The 22478-nt window shown below is 42.1% G+C and overlaps 1 protein-coding gene across 5 annotated transcripts in view; it reads left to right on the forward strand.

Moving 5' to 3' along the window:
- Positions 1-22478, forward strand: part of ZNF536 (zinc finger protein 536) — a 495063-nt gene that overhangs the window by 145746 nt on the left and 326839 nt on the right. Inside the window, exon 6 of one of the 5 annotated variants that reach the window (XR_012647462.1) lies at positions 7237-7544. The exons of the other annotated variants lie outside the window; for them this stretch is intronic. The gene's annotated coding sequence lies outside the window, so the exon portion shown is untranslated. Of the gene's footprint in view, positions 1-7236; positions 7545-22478 lie in introns of those variants that run through there. 5 annotated transcript variants of the gene reach the window in all.

The raw sequence follows: 22478 nt of genomic DNA on the forward strand, positions 1-22478 counted from the left end.
GATGGAAATTATTATAAGGTGGGTGCAAAATGGCTTGAAAGATAGTATTCCAAGAGTAGTTATCAATACTTCATCCAGGGGAGACATATGCAGTGGATTCCTGAAGAGGCCTGTCCTGTGTGTGGTATTGTTCGGTATTTTTATTAATGCTTTGGATAATGGAGTGGAGAGTTTGCTTATGCAATTTGTGGATGTTGTTGAGCTGTGAGGAAAGGAGGGTTTGCAAGCACTTTGAAGGACAGGATTAATGTAGAAAAGCCTCTTGACAAACTGGAGATATGGTTTGAAGTCAACAAGATAAAATTCAATCAAGCAAATGCCATGTACTAGACTTAGGAAGGAAAAAAACATCAAATGTCCAACTGCAAAATGGTGGCCAGCTGGGAAGGCAAGAGTAGTGCTGAAAATGATCTGTGGATTAGAATGGATCACAAACTGAATGTGAGTCAACAATGTGATGAAGTGATAAAATCTTATATAATGCTGGGGTATATTCGCAGTGTGCTGTTTGTAAAGCATGTGAGGTAATTGTCATACTCCTGATATGCACTGGTGAAGCCTCCACTGGAGTGTTGTATCCAATTCTGGCACCACAGTTGAGGAAAAATGAGGATAAACTGGAGTATGTGCTGAGGAGAGCAATACAGATGGTAAAAGATTCAGAAAATCTGATCTAGGAGGAAAACTTAAAAACTGAACCAGTTTAGTTTTGGGGGTAAAAAGAGTGAGTGTGGACCTGGTAACAGTCTTCAAATATGTTAGGGGTTGTTATAAAGATAACAGTGATCAATTATACTCCAGTGACAGTAGAACAAGTAGGCTTAGTATACAGACAGTTAAGCTCTGGAGTAGCTTCCAAGCATGGCTGTGGAATCTCATCACTGGAGGTTTTGTTTTTAAGTGCAAGTTGGACAAACGCCTGTCAGTTGGTGTCTAGATTTACTCAGTGCTGTCTCAAGGCAGGAGGGGTGGACTAGATGACTTCTTACTTTCCTTACAGCTGCATAGTGAAGCTCTCTGAAAATGTTTGCAGGTGTGGCATATTTGACTTTCCCTGTGTATGCAAATGTAACATTAGCTCCCGGAGTGATTTTTTTTCGTGTGAAAGGGCTGTTCCCTTAGAATTATAAATTCTTAGTCCGTGTCTACACTACAGAGTTTTGTTGACAAAAGGCCACCTCTGATGACAAAAGTCAGGGTGCATCTGCACATGTAAAGAATTTTGTTGACAGAGTCTCAACAAAACCCAGCATTTGCCAAGACAGTATTATCCCTCTCAGCTTTGAGGAATAACACTCTGTCGACAGGGTTCTGTTTACAAAAGTGCAGTGTAGACACTTCGGTTGACAGAGGGGACTTCTGGTTCACTGGGCAACCCTGTTTGCAGAGCTTCTGGTCAGCTGTTCTGTCGAGAGAGGGCAGAGCAGGCTGGCTGTTCTCTGTCAACAGAGCGGATTGCTCTTGCTGTATTCTTTTATGTGTAGATGCACTCTGTCAACAGCATTTTTGTTGACACAACTCTGACAGACACTTTGAGTGCAGAGGCAGCCATATTGAATAAAAGATGCCTGTAGTAATATGTTTACATGGTGTTTTAAAACCTGTGGCAGTGGGTCTGAAGGCCTATGGCTGTCCACTTAGGCTCACACTTGGATAAGAAAAATAGCAGTGTAGTCATTTGAGCTTGAGCTGCAGGGGCTTGGTTTCAGAGCTCAGGCTGCCAGTCCAAGCCACAACATCTATGCTTCTGTTTTTAGTGCTGTAGCACAGGCCAGAGTCATTGGAGCAGGCTCTGAGACTTACTGTTGCGAGTATTAAAACACTGTAGATATCCCTATAGATTGTATTTCACAGAGAGAAAGAAAGGGTTCAAAAACTGGGAGAAGACAATTACCAGTTTGCTTCTGAGCCTTTTTCAGCCGTTGTCACCCATATTTTTGCTGCACCGATCTTACCTGAATATCCATGAAACTTCTTTTCACAGGCTTGAAGTTAAAACATTTTCCAAAATGTACAAACAAACAGTAATTTCATTGCACTGCTGTCTGTGCACAGTGAAATAAAATGTGATTAGCGAGCTGAAAATGTGTAACTTTTCAATCAGTAGTTAATTCAGTCCCAGAACCACATTCATATAGGTTTGAAACAAAATTGACCTTCTTGTTTATGTAATCTGTGTGTACAATAAGTGCTTGATTCAGTAACAAGCTACTCAACCATGTGGATTTTCTGTGAGACTCAAAGAAGCAAAATCCAATGTGTTTTTTTTTTAAATGAATAAAGCCATCACCTGTGTGCTATGGATGATCTGAGGTATCTGCAATTGGGAAAGGGGCAAATTTACTTTCAGAGAAAAATTCTCCTCCAATTCACATGGTACTTAAGACCGAACTCTGATGCCAGAGCCAAGGGAGAACAGTTTAGCTGGCTGAGGGGTGAATGTTCAAGGGATAGAACCATCCTTACTGGCTTGCAGAGCTGTTCCCATAAGGCTACTGTAGGCTGTTGGCATGAGGCTGATTGCATCCTTAACAGCAAGCAGAGGATTAGAAGAACTACAGAGTAGTGGATCCTCTGGTCCAATATCCTTTCTGCCTCATGCACTGAGGCCCAGGAAGTATTTGCATGATGGAATCCCACGTTGTATATAGGACTTCCTTGTTCCTTGCCTCTAATGTTTCTTCCTTTGGCAACTCTGTTAAAGCTGTTCCACTATCAGAAGGCCTTCTCTGTATGGAAATGGAGTAGCATTTGCCTCAGTTTGGCCCAGACCTGGCAAAAGGAAGGGGTCTAAACAGCCTCAACTCCTCTTGAAGTCAATAGAGTTGATGCTGCTCCATATCAGATATCTGTGGTCTCATTCTTTAAAACAGAAGGGTTTATGAAAGCTAGATCTGTATTAGAGTGAGTTAAATATTCATGGGTATATTTAAACTAGAGTAAATGGTGTGGTGCCAGGGTGTGACCATGAGCTAAGAAATCCACAAACTTTTCTGTGCCTGTGAGTTTGGTTTTAGTCTCTCTCTTTCTCTCTTTTCTTTGAGAAGTTCCTGGGCCTTCCAACTGCGAAACAGCTGTAGGATGGTTCACTAAGTATATCTATTTCTGCTTCAAAGCTAGTTGCGGAACACTGGGGCACTGAAATTCTCTGTGTAAGAAAACATCAGACTCATAAAATACTATTAATGTATTCCTCTAGCATTTATTACATAAATGAGTGATGTGTCATTAATAAAATACATTAGTACATACACCTGCACTTTTGAGTGTGTGCGGAGAGGAACAAGTGACCCTCACTTCTAAGCAGACAGCGTTATAAATCAATGAAATGCTGTCTTGTTGAATCTCTACTGAGATGTAGATGAACTTAAAACAATACCATCAACAGAAGTGGGGACTCCCATCCTGCCATTCATTTTAATGGAGTGTTAAATTAAAAAACTTAGTTATGACCATATAAATGTTGTTGTTGTTAAGATAGTTGTCCACAGCACACAAATTTTGCATGAATCATTGAACACATACATATTACACTATATTAAAATATTTAAAATCTGTTAATCTATAGTATAATGGGACCTACGAGGTTTATTTCTAAAATTTGGAAGTGCATTATAACTTTTAAATGTCCACATTGCTGTTCAGTTTATTGATTTATAGCATTATTTATAGACTCATGACCGTAAAATGTGGTATTTCAGATACATCATGATTTGGATTCTTCATAAATGTACTTGCAAAACCCATTATACAATTGTAAATACTACAGCCTTTAAAGCCCAGAAGGTTATAATTCCATAGAAACCTGCAGATTTGCAGGAAGCAATATCCTTGGATTGTGGTAAAAATCTCTGCAGATTATTTAAGATGATGGCTATGTCTACACTAAAGTGATCTATCAACAGGAGTCACCGTCAGAGGTGATCTTCCAACAAAACTTCTGTCCACAGAGTACATCCACACAAAAAAGCAGATGGAAAAAGCAATTTGGTCTGTCGAGAGAGAGTGGCCAGACTGCCTGTCCCTCTCCTGACAGAATGGCTGGCTGGTAGCGCAGCAGACTGGGCTGCCCGGTGACCTGGAAGCCCTGTGTCTTGACAGAAGATCCTCCCGAAATGTCCACATGATTTTTTTATTGACAAATTATGTCAAGAAATGTGTTCTGCCTCATAGGGAGAAGGCAGAAGGCTGTCAACAGAAGTGGTGAGTTCTGTTGACAGTATGTCAACAGAGCACATTATTAGTGCCTGTTTTGTTGAAAAAACCCTCTAGTGTGTAGACAGCCTGTGATTATAATTTCACTGGCAAAACACTTTAGGTATATCACTACAGCATTATGCCATGTCTAGATTGGAGGGTATTGTTGGCCAATGGCCATTTTGTCGACAAAACCCACAGAGCATCCAGATTCCCAAGGGCATCTGTCGACAGTAAGTTGACAGAATGAAGCACTTTTGTTAACAGCTGTATCCCACTTGCCACAAGGAAGAACACCTCTGTCAACAGAGATCTGTCAACAAAAAGATGGTCTGGACGTTCTGACGAGTGGGGAGGGTGGGGGCTTCTGTTGACAGAATGGGCTTCCGGGACAGTTGGTTGGCTGTTTTGCCAATAGAGCAGTTCAGCTGCTCATTGTCGACAGAGCAGACTCTCTTGATCCACTTTGCTGCCTGATTGTGTTGACAGAAGTTTTGTAGCAAAATATCTTCTGACAAAAAGCTTTCTTCAACAAATTGCTCTAATCTAGGCATAGTTTATTCCGGAGATATTATTCCAAATAAACTATTCTGGAATATCACATCCACACCACAGGGAAGCCTCAAATGTGCAAAACTTATTCCAAAATAGCGTGTCCATGCGCAATAGAGGCTATTTCAGATTAGAGCCCCTTGGAACACATAAAAGATAGGCACTAGCAACCAATGTCCTATATCTACACTGCAGTGTTGTTTTGGAAAAAGCAATTCCTCATAGTTTATTTTGAAATAGTCCCCATTCCCTCTCTACATAGCCCCCTACTCCAAAGTATCTATTTTGCAATAGGTGCTAGTCCTCGTAGAATGAGGTTTACCAAATTCAAAATAAACTGTCCACTATTTTGAAATTATTCTGGAATAGTGCTTTTGCTGTGTAGACACACTCAAAGTTATTTTGGTAAAGCAGCTGTTATTCTGAAATAACTATGTTGTGTAGACATACCCTTTGGATCCAATAAGCAGAAATCTTCGGTGGTCTTCTGAGCTGTGTGCAGCAGTTTGGTCTCTCCAGGCATAACACTGGCTTCCCACAGAAGATAAATTTCTTTTAGAAGAAAGACCCCTTGTTCTCATGCCAGGTTCTTAGGCTGGAGTGTGTTCATGTTAACAAGCACCTGACACTTTTACACAGTAGATGCAAATTGTGAACCTGGTTTTATTTCTTTCTTTCCCTTCCTTAGGTGTAGGTTGTAGCAGTTTCTTCCTTGCTGAGACAAAGTATTTGCCCTGCATAGGCCTTGGTATGGGGAGGACTGGCTTCCTACATTTTCAAGGGAATTGCCCATCAGAGCTTAGCTAAGGCTAACCAGAAGCCCCTTGAGAACAGGTCTGTTGTGGAGAAGGCTACTTCCCCCTCTAACACTAATTGCCAGTTTAACGAGAAAGAAGTGGGGACACTTAATCTCAATGGACCATGGCTCTGTCAGTTGTTTAGCTTTGGAAATAATCAATTTTGAACAGTTTCTCCTGTAAATTTGGTTGCTTGCTTTAGAATTTGGAGGTGGGCGGGCGGGAGGGGCAACTCACTCATATGTTTAATGAACCTTCCTGATTGGCATTTATCTGAGTACAATTATGTTGAGCTTGTGACCCTTCCCCTAGAAAGGTGAATGACCTAAGAGGAGCCACTGTCAAAAGAGCAATATCTCTGGGTATCCATGGTAGTCAACCAGCCTTTTGCTAGATAATGCCATTTCAGGCATAGAACACCAGAAATTAGGAAAATGGTTGGTTTTTGAAGGAAGAGAATTGTAATGTTGATTATCAGTGTATGGTGGGCAAAGTTACTTCTATGCCAGTATTCATATTTCTCTTGCACTGCAGCAGGTATGTATGTTAGGGCTAAACTCCCCGCAGGCCTCCCAGGTTGTAGCACAAGCCATCTGAATCAGGGAGGAACTACTTAAGCCTTCACTGTGGCTACGTCTCTTCCAGAAAATCCTCTTTTGAAAGTTCATATCTGTACCCCAAAAGATTGATCTGCTCGTTCAAAAGAGAGCAGCCGCACAGCCCTGGCTGCTCCATTGAAAGAATAGGCCAGGAAACACCGTGAACATAATTGCTTGGCTGGTGAGCCCTTCCAGCAGTGCTGGCCATGCGCTCCCTTAAAGGGCCCCTCCCAAACACGCCCCTCCCTACACACACTGAGGCCTGCCGAGCTGATCCAAGCAAAGCTGAGCCCGTGCGTGGTCCTCATGCTCAGACCTGACACACATGGCCTAACAGCAGCCCCGAAGTCACCTGCATGCCCTGACTGGGCTGCTGGCCACCCTACCTGTGGCTACCCTCCACCTCTTCTGGTGGCCAAGCCCTGTCCTTGGGGCCGCCAACCCACCACAGCCCGAGCCAAACCTACCCCAACCCTGAGCCAGCCAGTGCCTCAAGAGCAACCTGGCCAGCTCCAACTGTTGGGACTGGCTAGTCCTGGCCAAGTGGGCGATGCACACTGACTGTAGAATTTCTGGATGAAGAAAGGGACCTTCATGGAGCTCTGCAGCTGGCTTGCCCCTGCCCTTCAGTGTCAGGACACCACATGTGGCCTGCCTTGATCATGCAGAAGTGCATGGCCATCTCCATCTGGAAGCTCACCACCCAATACTGCTCCATGGGACAGCAGTTCAGGGTGGGCAAGTTGACTGTCAGGGCTGTTGTCCTCGAGGTAAGGCACACTCTGCTCGCTAGCCTGGACAGGGGAAGAGGGGAGCCACAAGGCAAGGGGGACTCTTGGGGGCTGAGGCCAGGGTGTGAGGGGGTGGCACTGGAGGGCCAGAGAGGGCTAGCCTTGGGGGACCATGGCATCCCACTATTGCACAGGCCCAGTGCTTGAGGAGTGGCCTCACGGGACTGGGGGGATCCCGAATGGCTTGGGGGTGCAAGGTAGGGGAATCTGGGAGGGGGCATGAGGGAGAGGGAACCAGGAGTGGGCAGGGGCAGCCCTTTACACACTCACAAGTGTGCTCACTCTCTCTGTCCCCTGCAGGTTGTTACAGCACTCAAACTAGTTCTGCTCCAGAGCCTCAGATGTGTCAGGGACCTGAACATGGCCATCGTGGGGTTTGATGACCTCGGCATCCCCTACTGCTTTGGTGTGATTGATGGCACTTACATCATCATCCGACCCCTGGACCACAACGCCAACCAATACATCAACTTGGAAGCCTGTGGGGAGGCTGTCACCCATGGGCCCCAGGAACTCCCCCTCCAGCATCCCCTTCAGGCTCCTCTGGCTTGCAGCCCCACCACAGTCCCTCCCACCCATCCACCCTTCACTGCCCCCCACCAATAATATGAGACATGGGTGCAGAAAAATAAACTGTTTATCTGATCAAATGAAACTTCTTGGAAAATTTAATCTATTCAGACGATTAACTATTTAGAGGGTTAACAGGGGGAACTATATACACTGGGGGTCCTGGGACAAGGGTGAGTGCACCCGAACTTGGAGTGGGAGTGTGGGATGGAGGTGAGGGGGGGAGTCTCAGTCCTCTGCAAAGCTGTGATGGGGCCAGGACCACAGGAAGGTAGGGGTCGGGGGGTAGCAGGCTTGGGCTCGGTGGGAGGGGCCAGGAGGAAGAGGGGGCAGGGAGGACAGAGTGGCAGGGAGGAGGAGCGGGAGGCTGGACCGTCTGGTCAGTAAGGGCCCAGTATATGGTCTGCAGGGTGACCATGACCTCTCCCTATGCCTCCTGCTGCTAGGCCAGCTTGCCCCAGGCCAGCGCCAGCCACTCTTCCAAGAATTCATTTTGGTGGTGGAGGACAGCCATGTAGGTGGCCTCATTGTCCCACCTGTGGCAATGTGTCCTCCGGGTAGTGGCAGCGGCGGTGGTGGTGGCCCGGCCCTCTCCACTGATGCAGGTGGACTCTGCGTCTCCAGGACCTGGACGGGGCTTCCCCGGCCCTTGGACAGCACAGCTGTAAGGATGGAAGAGGAGAGAGAGACGGAATGTGAGTCCTGCAGCCCAGTCCCGAGTGCCATGCCTCCCACCCCCTGTGGACAGCAGCCCCCACCAGTGGGCTGAGGGATGGGGATGTCCCGGGAGCGATGGCATGTGTGCCCTGCACAGCGGGACCTGTCACACATGGACTCCATGGTGCCTTGGGGATGGGGCTGACAGTTGTCACTCCCCATCACCGGGAATGGGCTCGAGGGCAAAGGGGTTGTCCAGGCACATGGGGTCCCCCTTGGGTGGCGGGTGAGCCAGCCACAACCTAGCCCTTCCTGCCCCCCCCACCCCAAAACGCGTGCAGCTTGCAGCACCATTCATGGGGGTGGGTGCTGAGTGTCGCTTGCAGGCATGCCCATGTGCTGGGGCGCACTCGTTGGTGGGGCATCTAGGATCAGGCCGTTGCCCATGTGGCTGGTGCACCTTGGGCTATAGCAGGGGCAGACGACCCACCCATGCACCCCGGGGTGTGCGATGTGCCAGGCACTTACCAGAGGGTCCCTTGGTGATGTCCAGTGATGCCTGGCTGGAGGAGGCTTGGCTGGACAAACCTGATGTCACCACGATGATGAGGGTTCCATCCATGGACTCGTCCTCAGATGGGGCCTTGGACTCCAGCTCTGACTCAATGGTCTGGCTGGAGGGCCCAGGACGGTCCACTTCTGGCCCTGGTTCCCGCTCCAGTGTGGCAGGGGGCTCCTCAGCTGCCATGTCGAGGGTGGGGAGCTGTCCTCACCAGGGAGGAGGCCACGCAGCTCCCTGTAGAAGGGACAGTGGCTGGCCCTACCCCCGAGCACCTGGCTGAGTCCCTGGCCTGAACAGATCCCTGTCATAGCTCTTGTACCTGGGAGTGAGCCTGCTCCAAAGTCCAGGCAAGGTGTCCGCAGGCAGTGAGTCCTGTGACCAGCCAGCCATAGGCAGGGGCATTCTGCCTCTTCCTGTTGTGGTCCACGGGACTGTCTCCTTCTGCCAGAGGCCCGGGAGGTCCCAGAGCTTGTGCTCGGTCCAGGACACCCCCTCCTTTTTGTGACTGGAGCAGGCGTCTGAGACCCCTTGGCCGGCTACCTGGGGGTCACAGAGCAGCTGGCTGTCAGCCATTGTGTGATTCAGTGCTGCAGAAGGTAGGCATGGTGCTGGTGGGTTGTCATCTTGTTGCCTCCATGCTCTCAGCCTCCTGCCACGGGCTCTCCAGGGTTCCCTGCACCTTTAAGGTGGCTGGACACAAGGGAATAGAGCTCTGAGAGCACTGGCCAGGGTGGCTCTGCGCTCCAGTTAGCCAGCGACATGAGGACTACTCTTTTGAAAGAATGTTCTACGGAACGTCTACACGCACTTTTTTTTTTCTAAAGATTCTTTCGAAAGAAGGTGCTTTTCCTGATCTGGGAGTGGAAGAACACCTCTGAAAGAAGTGCCGTATCCTTTTGATTTACTCTTGAGGAAAGGCGTGTTGTGCATAGACGCTTTGCATGTTCTTTCGAAAAAGGGACAGCTTTTTCAGAAGAACTTGCTAGTTTGCGTTTAAGTTTTGGATCTTATGAAGACTCTGCACTGGGATGAATTTAATCCATAGTCCTTTTTTGCATCATTTCTCGATAGTGAATAAAATTCAGAACCCATTCCTGGTTTGGAAGTCTCCAGGTCAGGTATTCTGCAAACGAGTTATTTTCTGTTAGCCGCATGCTTGAGTTAGTTCATGTCTGCACACTGGTTTAATCCCACCCACATGTAGCATGGAATTTTTGTGTGTAGTAATATTTGTTTTTATTTCTGTAATCTTTGTATTGTTTGCACAACTGCTGTCAGACTCTAGCCTGAAAGTACTGTAGGATAATTGCAGAATGCCTGCATAAGTAATTTTTTTTATGAAATCAAGCCCTGTCTGCATGTAAAATTATTTTTAGTCACTGCATAAATGGACTTCATTATATTTAGACTGCTACCAATTATTCACCTTTCCCATGGGCTAACAAAGCGAAAAACAACAACAACACAAAAACATTCAGTATAGCACTTTTGAAACAATAGGTTCCTTCTTATTTATATTTTGTAAAGTTACCTTTTTGAAAACCCTGCCTCTGGCATAAAACAGTTAGCATTGACCCATTCCTTAATCAAGAGAGTTCACCTAATTGATAATATGAGCTCAGGTGTTGTGTTGCTGTTGATGTGGAGGCCCAGCAACTAATCTTTACTTGTGCAGTTCATTTATTTCGACCACATTTCTGTGATATTAATGGTGTATGGTAGTGAAAGAAATGTGTTTTATTCTGGAGTCTAACCCTGCTGTTATCAAAGTAACTTCCAGCTTATTAGCGACAAAGGACTTTTATCCTTTGTGCTGCCCTATTCGCCAGTGCTTCCTGAATTAAACTGCTGTTTCCTGTTCTTTATATGCATGACCACATCTGGGTAGCTTGCTCACAGCCCCGCTGCTTAATAACAATCACCTTCCCTTTCAGTCTCTGTTGATTGTTTCTAATTCACTCTGACAGATAGTGCCTGACAACTTGCCTGCATTTCCCTCCCTTCGTGACCTGAAGTTACTCACAGCACTTATATAGTCTGTCATTTTTAATATTTGATTTCATTTTAAGTTATGTGTTTTACTGAGAAGATGAAACAAAAAAAAAAAGAAGGGCTTGTAATGGAACATAAATTTAACCCTTCATATGCCGCACAAAAATCTTTTTTTTGTGTGTGCCTGCGTGACTTTATCTTCTAGTCTATATGATAATGCCACTGCGTTTTTTTTTCTGGAAGTGCGAACTGTAATGTTATATTCTTTCAGTTAAGTGGGGCTTGATCAGTTTGTAGATCTAAGAACGGAATGCACCTTTACAAATAGGTTATAATTGAACAGCTTTCTCAGGGTTAGTACTGGAAGGGGAGAGAGGAAATTAGCTGTGATGAAGATTAAATGAATATCCTCGCCTATGCAGTCACAGTTTTAATGCACTTTTTTTCTAACCTATCCTTTTGTTTGTTGGGGATACAGACAATGCAGTGAACCAGACTATGGCTGCATTTCAGTTGTCCTTTATTCTGCTCAGATGCAGTGGTAGCGGGAAGCCAATGTATGCTTAGATGGATACAAGTTAGAGATATGTCATTCACTGTAGACCTCTGTCTCATGCACAAACCATTGCACTCTTTTGTCACTGTAAATTGGCATTAGAGATACTAATCTTGACATGAAGTTGAATTAATACATTATGCGTGTTTAAGAAATTTGTGCTGCGTCATTTTCAGGATTCCTCCTGGGGTCTATGTTGTGTACCTTAAAATCTGTCTCTCTTTGAAGGTTAGGATAGATGGCTAGATCTTAAATCTATGCAGCAGCGTATGCACAGAGACTAGATAACGCAGTCTTTGCAAAGACTAATATTTATTGCAGGTTATGTGAGCCATGTTGAGATTGGGAGCTATGTAAATTCATTTCCAAACAATTTTATAAAATGGTTCTAAATTTCTAAACAATATGAAATCCTCTGTACACATAACCATTGTGTGAGGAACAATTATAGACAGCAGTTCATTGGCTCACCTAGTAAAACACAGTGGGGAGATGCCAAAAGTGATAAGAATTTAGAGAAGTTGCTAGAAATTTGCAATGTGACAAAGTTTATTTTCTATCTGTGGTGGATGACTGAACTTCTGTTGGAACGTCCTTCATTCTGACATATGAAAACATAACACAACAGTGACTGATCTTACATCATTTACAAACTGTAATACCTGTGAGGGAGGTATGTTAAAGTTGAATATGAAGACATGACTCCAAATTTCTTTGCTTTTGCAGCACTGAGTCAAATTAATCTTTGTTGAATTTTGTTATTAGTTTGCATTCTGTTTCTGAAGGACTACCTGTAGATTTTTTTAACTGTTCAGTCTCATTTTCTAAATAGTTTAATAAAAGAATCAGACATACAAAAATTTAGAGTAAAGTCAAAATTGTTTATGAAGTTTAGACTACCTCTGGTGGTCTTTATATGGATGTTAAGGGACACCTTCTTGTGGAATAGTACTGTGATGCCATCACTCGCTGACTCTTATTCGGCATTTCCAGTCACAAGATTGGTGTAAGTGTGGATTCAAATGTCTACTTCTCACCAGTCCTCACTGCTTCCTTCTGTGATGCATGTCCACCTTCTGAAGGTTCCAGGGGGTGCAGAATGAACTATTGTTCTCATGGGTTTCGTGAGTACTTTGGATGAATTTGCATTAGATGAATTTCATCTCACGTATGTCTAGGCAAATCAGGTAGCTTCACCATATCTATTTTCCATTTGTAGCATGTGGATAATTATGCTTATCTACCCCACATGGGTGTTGTGACGATTAATTAGTTAATGTCTGCTCAGCACTTTTATCATGCACAGTGCTATAAAAATAAGACGTTTTTGCTGTAATTATTATTATTTCTTATTATTTGTTGCTCTTTAAATACAGCAAAGGACTTTGATGATTCAGTGGGAGTTTTGCTTCTGTAAGCATGGCATGATTGGTTCGTAGACCTAAGTATTTCAAATGAGGACTCCTATTTTTATGTTGTATAACATAGATTTATGCTAATATCAGTTGAGTAGTAAGCATATTTGAAGTTTAAAGTAATACTTTTGTACATGAATGGCAGACTCAAAATCAGTCCCATTCAAAATGTTTATCTCAGAATATCCTTCAAAAGATATGCTGCAGAAATTTAATGGCTATAATGGAATAATAAACTATAACGGCCTGTATATTAGTTGACTTTTAGTTTATGCTTTGGGTGTTATGCACGTTGGAAAAAGCTTAGCTGGTCAGTTGGAAAATGGCATTAGACATCAGTGGTTGCACTAGAGCAGTGTTTGCCAATTTTATTTGGCCGCAAAACCCTTTTAAACTTGAAAGAATTGTATGGAACCCCATTCCCAGGCTCTACCCCTCCTTGGCCCCCAAACCTGCCTCCCATCTCCAGGCTTTACCTGCCTCAGCCCTCAGCTCCCAAATCCACCCCCACATCCACAAGCTTTACCCTCCATCCTGCAAACCTGCCCCCTCACCATCCCCAGGCTTAACCCTTCTTAGCCCCACAGTCACCTCTGATCCCCAGGATTAACCCACCTCAGCCCCTAACTGGACCCATGATTAACCCATCTGTAGTTCTGGCTGGGGAGCCTATGCTGAGTGGGCATGTACACCCAGCAGAAGGAAAGCTATCATGGAGGTGTTCCACTGGCAGGGGTGAGCTGAGCCATGGCTACTGGCAGAGTGTGGCTGCTTGGGTAGCAGGGTGAGTGAGGGGCTCTCGCAGCTTCTTGCCCTGCTACTGCTGAAATAATGGAACTAAATTCAGTTGGTTTAATGGCTAGATCCCTCCTGATACCCTGCTGTCTGTTAAACCAATTAAATTTAGTTCTACTGTTTTAGTGGCAGCAAGTCAGGGAGCTGCAGAGGAGTCAGCTATTGTAATGGAATTTTCTCATGGAACCCTTATTTTCACTTCATGGAACAGCGTATGGGAAACACTGCTCTAGAGCTATGTGAAAGTCAATAGTGTGCTTTTCATGAGTTCCAAACTTTTCTTTCTTTTGTGGTTCAAAGCTCCTGAGTTTTAGGTTTTTTGGACCCAAAGAGTAACTGAACCTCATCTGAAACCACTGAAGGCTAGATGCATTAAGGAGGCTTGGCCAGTGTTGCAACACCTAGGCTATGTCTACATTTGCCCCTCTTCTTCTGTGGTAAATATGCAGCAGTTCATTCGGCAAATTCTCCCCCACGGCAACTTCAAAGAGTCAAACTTGGAAGTGCCAGCATGCCATGTAGCCACGGGCACTTCAAAGTGCCCATGCTACTTTGAAGTGCCTTTACTCCTCAGAATTTTGGTGAGTAAAGGCACTTCAAAGTAGCGCACGCCCTTAGAAGTGCTCCTGGTTACACGGCATGCCATTACTTCAAAGTCTGACGCTTCAAAGTTCCTGCAGGGGAGAATTTGCCTAATGAAGTGCTGCATTTGTATCACAGCACTTCATGAGTAATCTCCCATCACCCTGATTAACATGCACCCTTTAAAGAAGGGGGCAAGTGTAGGCATAGCCCTACTGTTTATGTGCGCGGTCAGTTTACAGAATCCACAGTCCAAAGAATTAGTTGCTCAGGTTCTGTCCTACAATGCACGGTGATGAAGTATGGAATCTACAAAAAGCCAACAAGCTAAATGGAAAGCCATTACGGGTAGTCATTAGAAGATGTGTAAGCCCCATGGAGAGAGTTAGGTGCTTAAACCTCTCACAGAAACAAGGGGGAGGAAGAAGAGACAGGGGTTGTGGTGACAGTCCCCAGCTCCATATCTCTTAATCCGGTGGTTAGAACATTTTTCTGGAATATTGGAGACCTAAGTTTAAGTCCATGTTCTAATGTTTATGTTAATATTTTGTGTTCCAATGAATATTATTTTTACACAGTAGGACAGTTTCAGTATAACAGACTTGGAAAGACCTGCCTCAGATTAGTTCACAGTCCATTGGTTAGGGCAGTCTCTGGAGAGCCAGCAGATGTAGAGTCAAACCCTTGCTGCATGTAAGACAGAGTGAGAGATGAAACTTGACTCTTAGACACCTTGGGTGAGTGCTCTAACCACTGTGATAAAAGATGTGGTGGGGGAGAGGAGGGGACAGGAGGCACCACCACATCCTTCTCTGGTGTTTTGTATGGGGCCAATCCACTAGGAGGCTTCTGAATTGGACTGCTAGCTTGAGCTCTGGAGGTGATACAGGCAGGGCAATGCTGAACTTGATGCTCCCTTTAAAGCTAGGCATAAGGTTGGTGCCCAAACTGAGGCAGGTATGCACATGCCCAATGGCAGGTTTTTAAGTACCTAAATGACTTCTCTGGTTGAAACATAGGCACCAAAGGACTTTAGGCACATACAGGGTTAGGGGGTAGATGAAGAAGGCTTTTAGGGATCCAAGGTTTGAATTAAAGCACATAAGTGGCAGTTAAACACCTAAAATCCCGTTGGGACTCTACCCAAGGTCCCCTATAGTTTGCTATGGCAGCCATAAGGCTGCTCAGGTTCACTTACACATTAAGAACCTGGGCAGAGTTCCAGCTCCTGACAGCTTATCTCCAAATACATTTGTTAATCTTTAAGGTACCACAGGACTCCTCATTTTTTGTACTTGACTTTGGGTTCCTGAATAAGGTTCTTAGTAAGGTCATGCTACAGTTTGACTTTTCCACTAGGGAACTCAAATACAGCAAACCCTAATGTCTGTCTTTCTTGCATCCCCAGTATGGGCTCTGATTGCCCTCCAGTGTCTGCTCTGGAGAGGACTCCCCATGCTGAGAGCTCTCCCCTCCCACCCAGAGAATGATTCAGACTGTCTCCTCCATAACACTACGCTCCTCCCCAAGAGCAGTGTGGAGACCTCTTCAGACTTGAATTGAGTATGGGGTGAGAGAATGGAGACTAGGTAGGCCAGACAAAGGGGTAGATGAGGTAGGCGTGGTGTTGTAATGCATCATCATCTATCCTCTTGCCTACTGAAAATCCCAGGGAAAAGTCATGCAGCCCAATGGCATACCTTTGGGATTCAGGGGTTGGTGCAGCAAGGAGAAAATCCCTAGTAGCATGCCTACAATTAGGTGATCCTGCTGCGTATGTTAGAGCTGTAATTACCTAGCCTGGAAGTAACAGAGAGAAAGTATTGCGGAAACATTGTACATAGAAATCTAGACTGGAAGGGGTGAGTTTCAGGCTGTTGTGCCTACTATTTTCTGAGGGTCTTGTGGATGAGAGCTGTCTGGGAGGAGGATCACTTTTTTTGGGCAGGGGGTGGGGGAAGGAACATGTTTATGGAGCGAGGGAGAGTTGGATCACTCGGTGTTACAATGGCCCAGTGAAACCACATCGAGACGCATATCTGAGTTCAGCCCCTTAGTTCCTTGGCAAAACTCCCATGAGTTTCATGCAGGAATGAGCCCAGTATTGCATAGGTCTTAGATTTCAGTGAACACAGACTTTAAAAGTAACAGAGAGTTAGCTGTGTTAGTCTGTATTCTAACAAAATAAACAAGCAGTCATGTAGCACCTTAAAGACTAACAAAATATATTTATTAGGTCACCCTCTTAAAAGTGATTCTGTCAGTTTGTCTGTTTTTCTGTCAGTCAAGGTACATCTAAATTAAATTTCTAGTTAAGTACACCTAGGACGTTTATTTTGAAGTGTGACAAAATTCTGTTCTTCTAGCTATCCATGCATACACGCTCACTTCAAAATTTACTGTACGATGTCCACATAAAGTCACTTATTCATTATGCTTGGCAGCTATATGGCTATCCATTATTGTGATCTATAATCAGATTATAAGTACCTTGTTGCTATTAAGTTCTATCCATTTAAGTTGCAACTATATGAAAGTAAATTTCAAATAGCATTTTTGTGGACTTCAGGTAGAAACTAAAAATAAAAGGGTTGCTTAAAATCTCTTGTAATGGTGGGTGAAATCCTTATCCAATTGAAGTCAATGGGAGTTTTGCCCTTTATGCCAATGGATCCAAGATTTCACCCCATATATTTTGAAGTATTATTTCTACCACTTACAGTGTGAAGAGATTATATATTTCAATTTTTAAAATTTCAGTAATGCCTGCAAACAACCCTGTTTCAAGCCAGGAATGTGTAAATGTCTTATCCCTAGGGAAACAATTTCGGGCTATGAATATCTGTTTCTGTTCATACATGGGATCTGAGCATACAAAAATTTATCAGGGTGGTACTATCAGTACCCCAGTAAGTGAGTGTGAGTGAAGATTGCTTTGATTTGCAAAATAAGCATTAAAAAGAAAGCCAACCCTTTCCCCCCAGCAAATTATAAAAGATGATTTATGATATTATTGTCTGTCTGCACAATAAGATAAGGAGATTCTCCTATGACAGAAGATGTGTGCAAGAAATTGAATATTATTTGCCTGTCTCTCTTCTGTAATTCTTTATCAATTTTTAGGAGGGAACCAAACCCAGAGTTTCTTCAATGAACATAGAAGGAATAAAGTGGCCCACTTTCAGTTTAAGAGAAAATACCCTGTGATCGGCTGAATTGCTATTATAGAAAGTTTATTATTATTGGTATATAAACTAGCTGGGGGCTTAAACACTGAGCAGCTGGATAATTGAGCTAGCTCCTGGATCCAATTAAAAAAATCTATGTTGTGTCCACAGTAGGGGAATGGTCATAGCTGAGAAACTACTATATATTAGATTCTAACACACCTGTGGCATGTTCACTGGTATAAACAGTATGGGTTATAGAAAGCATTAAATCCTCTCATTATTGCTTTCTGTAAGACAAACACTTGAAGCAGTTCCACATTTATCTGAGATTACCAGTTAAACTCATTAAAAAGCATCCATGACTTGCTCACTCAGTAGGATGTTGTCAGGATTTTAGTGTACTTCACCATCCACTATAGTGTGTCTTTGATCAGTGAAATTATACTTTTTAGGAAAACATTCTCTAACCTTATTTATGATTCTTTGTAATGTCTTTGCAAACTTTGTAGATATTATAGGATGTTTGATATTTTTCTAACTAGTATATCATATGTCAGTCTAAAATAAAGTTATGTGGGCTTTTTTTTTTTTGTTCATTTTGTTTGTTTTTTGCACCATAAGAAATGCACCATAATTTTTTTGGCTTCAGCCAAGTTTAGTTTATGACAGTGATTGCAAATTACTGTACCATGTTTTCAGGTATTGGTTAACTACAGGTTGAACCTCTCTAATGTGGAACTCTCTTGTCCAGCAAACTGATTTTAGTTAGCCGGACAACCACTTATTATGGATGTGACCAAGTTTCCTGTGGTCCCATAAAGTTAGTTTACAGTCACCAGTCCTGCCCATCAATGTTCCGCGCTGTTATTTAGCTGTAATTTACCCCGAATGTCTTCTGAGAGCCCAGTAAAACACTGGAAGTGTTGGTAATGTGATAGAAAATATTGACTTCCTGTCTTCCGTCAAATTCTCTTGTCAGACACTGTTCAGGTTCCGAGGGTGCTGGATGAGAGAGGTTCGACCTGTATTTCCTTTTTATTTATATCAAACAAACAAACAAACAGGAAAACTTCAACTCAAAACCTTTTTTATGTGTGCCTGCCTACACTTCTTACCTCTGCAACTCTCATCATCTCTGATTCTTTTCACGTTTATTACACTCATTTGTTGCATCTTGCCTCCAGTTTGTGTCCAGTCCTGAAAATAGGTACACCTATGAGTAACCTTACTCAGGTGAGTAGTCCCACTGAATTCAGTGGGGCTTTTTGCATGAGTAAATCTACTTATATTGCTAAGTTGTGATAGCAGGCTCAGGTTCTTAACTTGTAAGAAGTCCAGGACAAGGATTGTCGCAGGCAGGTGGTTGTTCTTTGCCAGTCCTGATAGAGACATCTAGATACCACTGTAATACAAATAATAGCAATAGTTAAGACCATTTGTCTCCACAACTCAATTAAAGAAATGAAGGTGGCAGACATAATGAATATTAACTTCAGTCAGATAGTGCTGCATGTCTTTTATATAAAAAAAAGTTTTTGTTGAAATATTAATTCATCAGTATTAATATTTATCAGCAACATGTTATCCAAGCCAGCAGGTAAAATATCTGTTAAAAGGAGGTAGGAAGAGTGGAATAATAGGATCCTGGAATATTAGTACCATTCAGATATTTTTTATTAACCACTTATTTTGTCTATATTTATGTTTAATAAGCAACTGTAACATTACTGTGCAAAAACCTGTAATTGCTTCTTAATTTCAAATCCGTGTTGTTTTGTGCTGTATACAAAGGTAGCATGTTTCTGTACTTATTGTTTGCAGCACTCTGTGTAAAAAATCACGTTCATTTCAAGAAGCTGTTATGGTATTGATTCTGGTAAAGACTTCCATTAACTGACCAATCTAAATCTCATAAGTGATGTCAGGGTAGTTATGCATTTGCTTGGTTCAAGTATTCAGCCATTATGTTAGAATGCAGGCAGTGTGTGAATATGGCTGTTAAATTATTTCTAAATACCGAACCAGAACAGCTTAACAGTTCTGCAGTTTGAGACTGACACAAAAATGACAATCTGCCACCTCTTTGTTTTTTAAATATTAACGTTGTATTGGGATAGTATTTTTGGAGTAAAAACCTGTGGCACGAGAGGATAAGTGACATAAACAAAGGCAGCTGGGCTGCATGAAATAATGGAACAATAAGGCCCTTACAGCCGTTCTCATCACTCCAGTATGTTAATTAGCATTCTGTTGTGGCCGCAACACTGAAAACATGTAATCTGTATTGGTGTACCGTACAGCTGTGAACACACATTCGTTTTTGTTAGTCCCTAGAGTTAGTCTTGCCATTGGCATATGTGTGTGGGCCAAAAGTCAAACCATCACCATTAAAATAGCATACCATAGAAGCAAAATACACTTTTCCCTTTTCTTCTCTTTTTCATGGTAACCTGTGATGTGATCTGGTGATACAACATCTGTCTCACTTTCATTCTTTCCTCCCCACATCTCCAGATATATAGATATATTTAAGGACAACATGATCATCTGAGATAAATGATTCAGGCAGTAAATGTGCTGTAAATACTCCAGTCAAAAATAAAATCTTATTCCTAGATAGTATGTTAAAAAAATCCCCCGTGAAGAACCATATTGGTATATGAGATACATTTTTATGGTGAAAGCCAATTCATAAAATTAAGGTCTAGGAAAAAAAAAACAACAAAGGGGAGTATTTGGAAAAATGAAAATGTAGAGAGTGGTCTACAGTGCATTGATGAATATTTTTATGCCGTCATGGGACATGTATCTTATTTTGATGGAAGTATGTGATATAATCAAGAAAAATAATTAAGAAAAGAGAAAAAGATATATCATGCTTATCCACTTTTCGGAGAGTTTTCAGTACAGTCAGGCTCCCAGCCTACTATGTCCACATCAAATTTTATTTGCTCAAAAGCCAGAGTTGGGTATGTGATGGAGATGTGATAGATGGGAGTTCATTCAGCTTTTGAAGGGCTTGAATTTCTCTAACACTTCTGAAATGTGTAAGCACATTGATCCCTACTATTGGAAATATTTACCTTGGAAACTTATCTTTTGGAGCATAAATTAGATTTTGAATTAAGTAATATGATTTCTAACATTTCCTTTTAAGCTCACATTTACACAGTTGATACTCAGTCATCAAAGCTGCTTGCCAGCCTCCATTTATTACTGCATTTTGATGATCTTAGGGTTCAAAATAAGACTGAATTTTTTTTCTTAGAAAATAACTTGCAGTGCTCTTGGGTGAATATATCCTTTATCCATACTCAGATGATAAGAGTGAAGGTTTAGCTCATATTTCTGTACTAATCTACTTCAAACTTGATCTTGAAAAATTACTGTCATTGCATAAAGAAAATGCAGCATTTAAGTCACCATGCTGATCAAATTTGGTTCTGCTTTTTTGACTGTGGAGGGAACAAATTGTTTGGTGATTCTGTGATGTGAACCAGTGTCCACTAGGGAATGGAGTAGAGTTTTTTTTTTTTTTTTTTTAAAGAAAAACCTTCCATCATTTTTTAACTCAAGGAGAATATAACTCTGTTCTGAGGCAATCAGATACATTATTATAGTCTTGTAGGCATAAAAAGTTACACAAAACATTTATAGGGCTGTTATTTGATAATATGATTATTTAGTTTTCATATCTTATTATTATTCTTATGGGGAAAATCAGGAATGGCTGTTTAAAAATCAGCAAATATAAAATGCACTCTGTCGTTAAATAAAAAGAATAAGAACAAAAATAAATGTTAGTGTCTCTCTTCAGATTTTTCTTCATAGTAGTAAAAATATATAATTAATAGAAGAATTTTAGCTCCAGATGTGGCTATTCTATAATAGAGCCTTATAAATGCTACAGAAAGAAGAAAAAAATTGCTTGGAACGAATGAGAACCAAATCAAGAGCACACCTGGGTTTGACAAAGATTGCATTTACTGACTGCTGTGCTATCACATTACAGAGAAAGACCAAGTCTTTGGGAGCAGCTGTAGAGAAAGGCCTGGCAAATCTGCATGCAAATAGCAGCACATTGTTAACTTAATCAGATGCCGAGGAAAAGATGTGCCAGACCATGAGGATGATCTATAAACAAGTACGGAGTCCAGAGAGATTGTGAGGGCTAGGCAGATTAAAAAGGTATACTACAAGGGTTCTGTCCTTGGGTAGTATTCTCTTCTTTCATGTTGTCGGAAGGTTACTGCCATTCAAGCTAACTTATCACAGTGTTTGTTATACCACATTGTAGTAAATGTGTCCAATAGTGCTTGATTTATTCTTTGCAATGATATAAAAAACTTCTTATTAGTTTGGGAATTTGGTAGTTCTTTATTTTATGTGGTATAGATATGAGTGTTTTCACTAGGAAACCGAGGTATGGCTCTATAACTCCATTTAAATAATATTACTGTTTAAATGTCTGGGTATAAGTAGATAAGAAACAGTGCAACATATACTATGTAAAGGAGCAGGAAAAAAAAAAGCAGTTTTCTATAGATTGAAGTACCCTGATTAAATCCTACATTAAGAAAAAGTTGAAGACACCTGCTATTCATATTATATATTAATGTTAATGGGAATATATGTTTAAAGTGTACTCCATCTTTAAGTCTAATATAAAAAATAAAGAAGTAATACTATTTAATCACCCACAGCTTAATAGTGCCTTAGTTGTTTACTGCCATTGCACTAATTGCTCTGTACTAATGTGTTTTTGTGTGATTTCCAGTAGTGCTAAAAGAACTGAGATCCATAACCAATTAAACATAGTGTTTTTATGTTAAAAATATATCTGTTGTAGAGTAGCAAATGAACAGAAGTATTTAAAAAAAAAAACCAAGAGACATTTACCATAAGCCTAGCTGCAGAAGAATAGGTAATTTTTATTGCATCTTTTGCTCAAAGACAATGGATAAACTAATGGACTATGGGTAAGCTAAGGAAACCTAAGTATTTTATACAGTAAGCCATGTTTTTCTCTCATACTGGTATAAATCAAGTGTTACTTCAATAAAGACAGTGAAGTTACATCATGGTAAGTGGGAGGAGAATCAGGCCTTATGTGTATGCAAATATGTAGAGTTTTTAGTTTTAGTACTGTAAGTGTTACAGTTCAAAATACGTACACACATACATGCTTTCAAAACAAAAAGCAGTCAAGTTGCACTTTAAAGACTAACAAAATAATTTATTAA

Source organism: Carettochelys insculpta, chromosome 14 (genome assembly GCF_033958435.1).
Source record: "Carettochelys insculpta isolate YL-2023 chromosome 14, ASM3395843v1, whole genome shotgun sequence".
Lineage (NCBI taxonomy): Eukaryota > Metazoa > Chordata > Testudines > Carettochelyidae > Carettochelys > Carettochelys insculpta.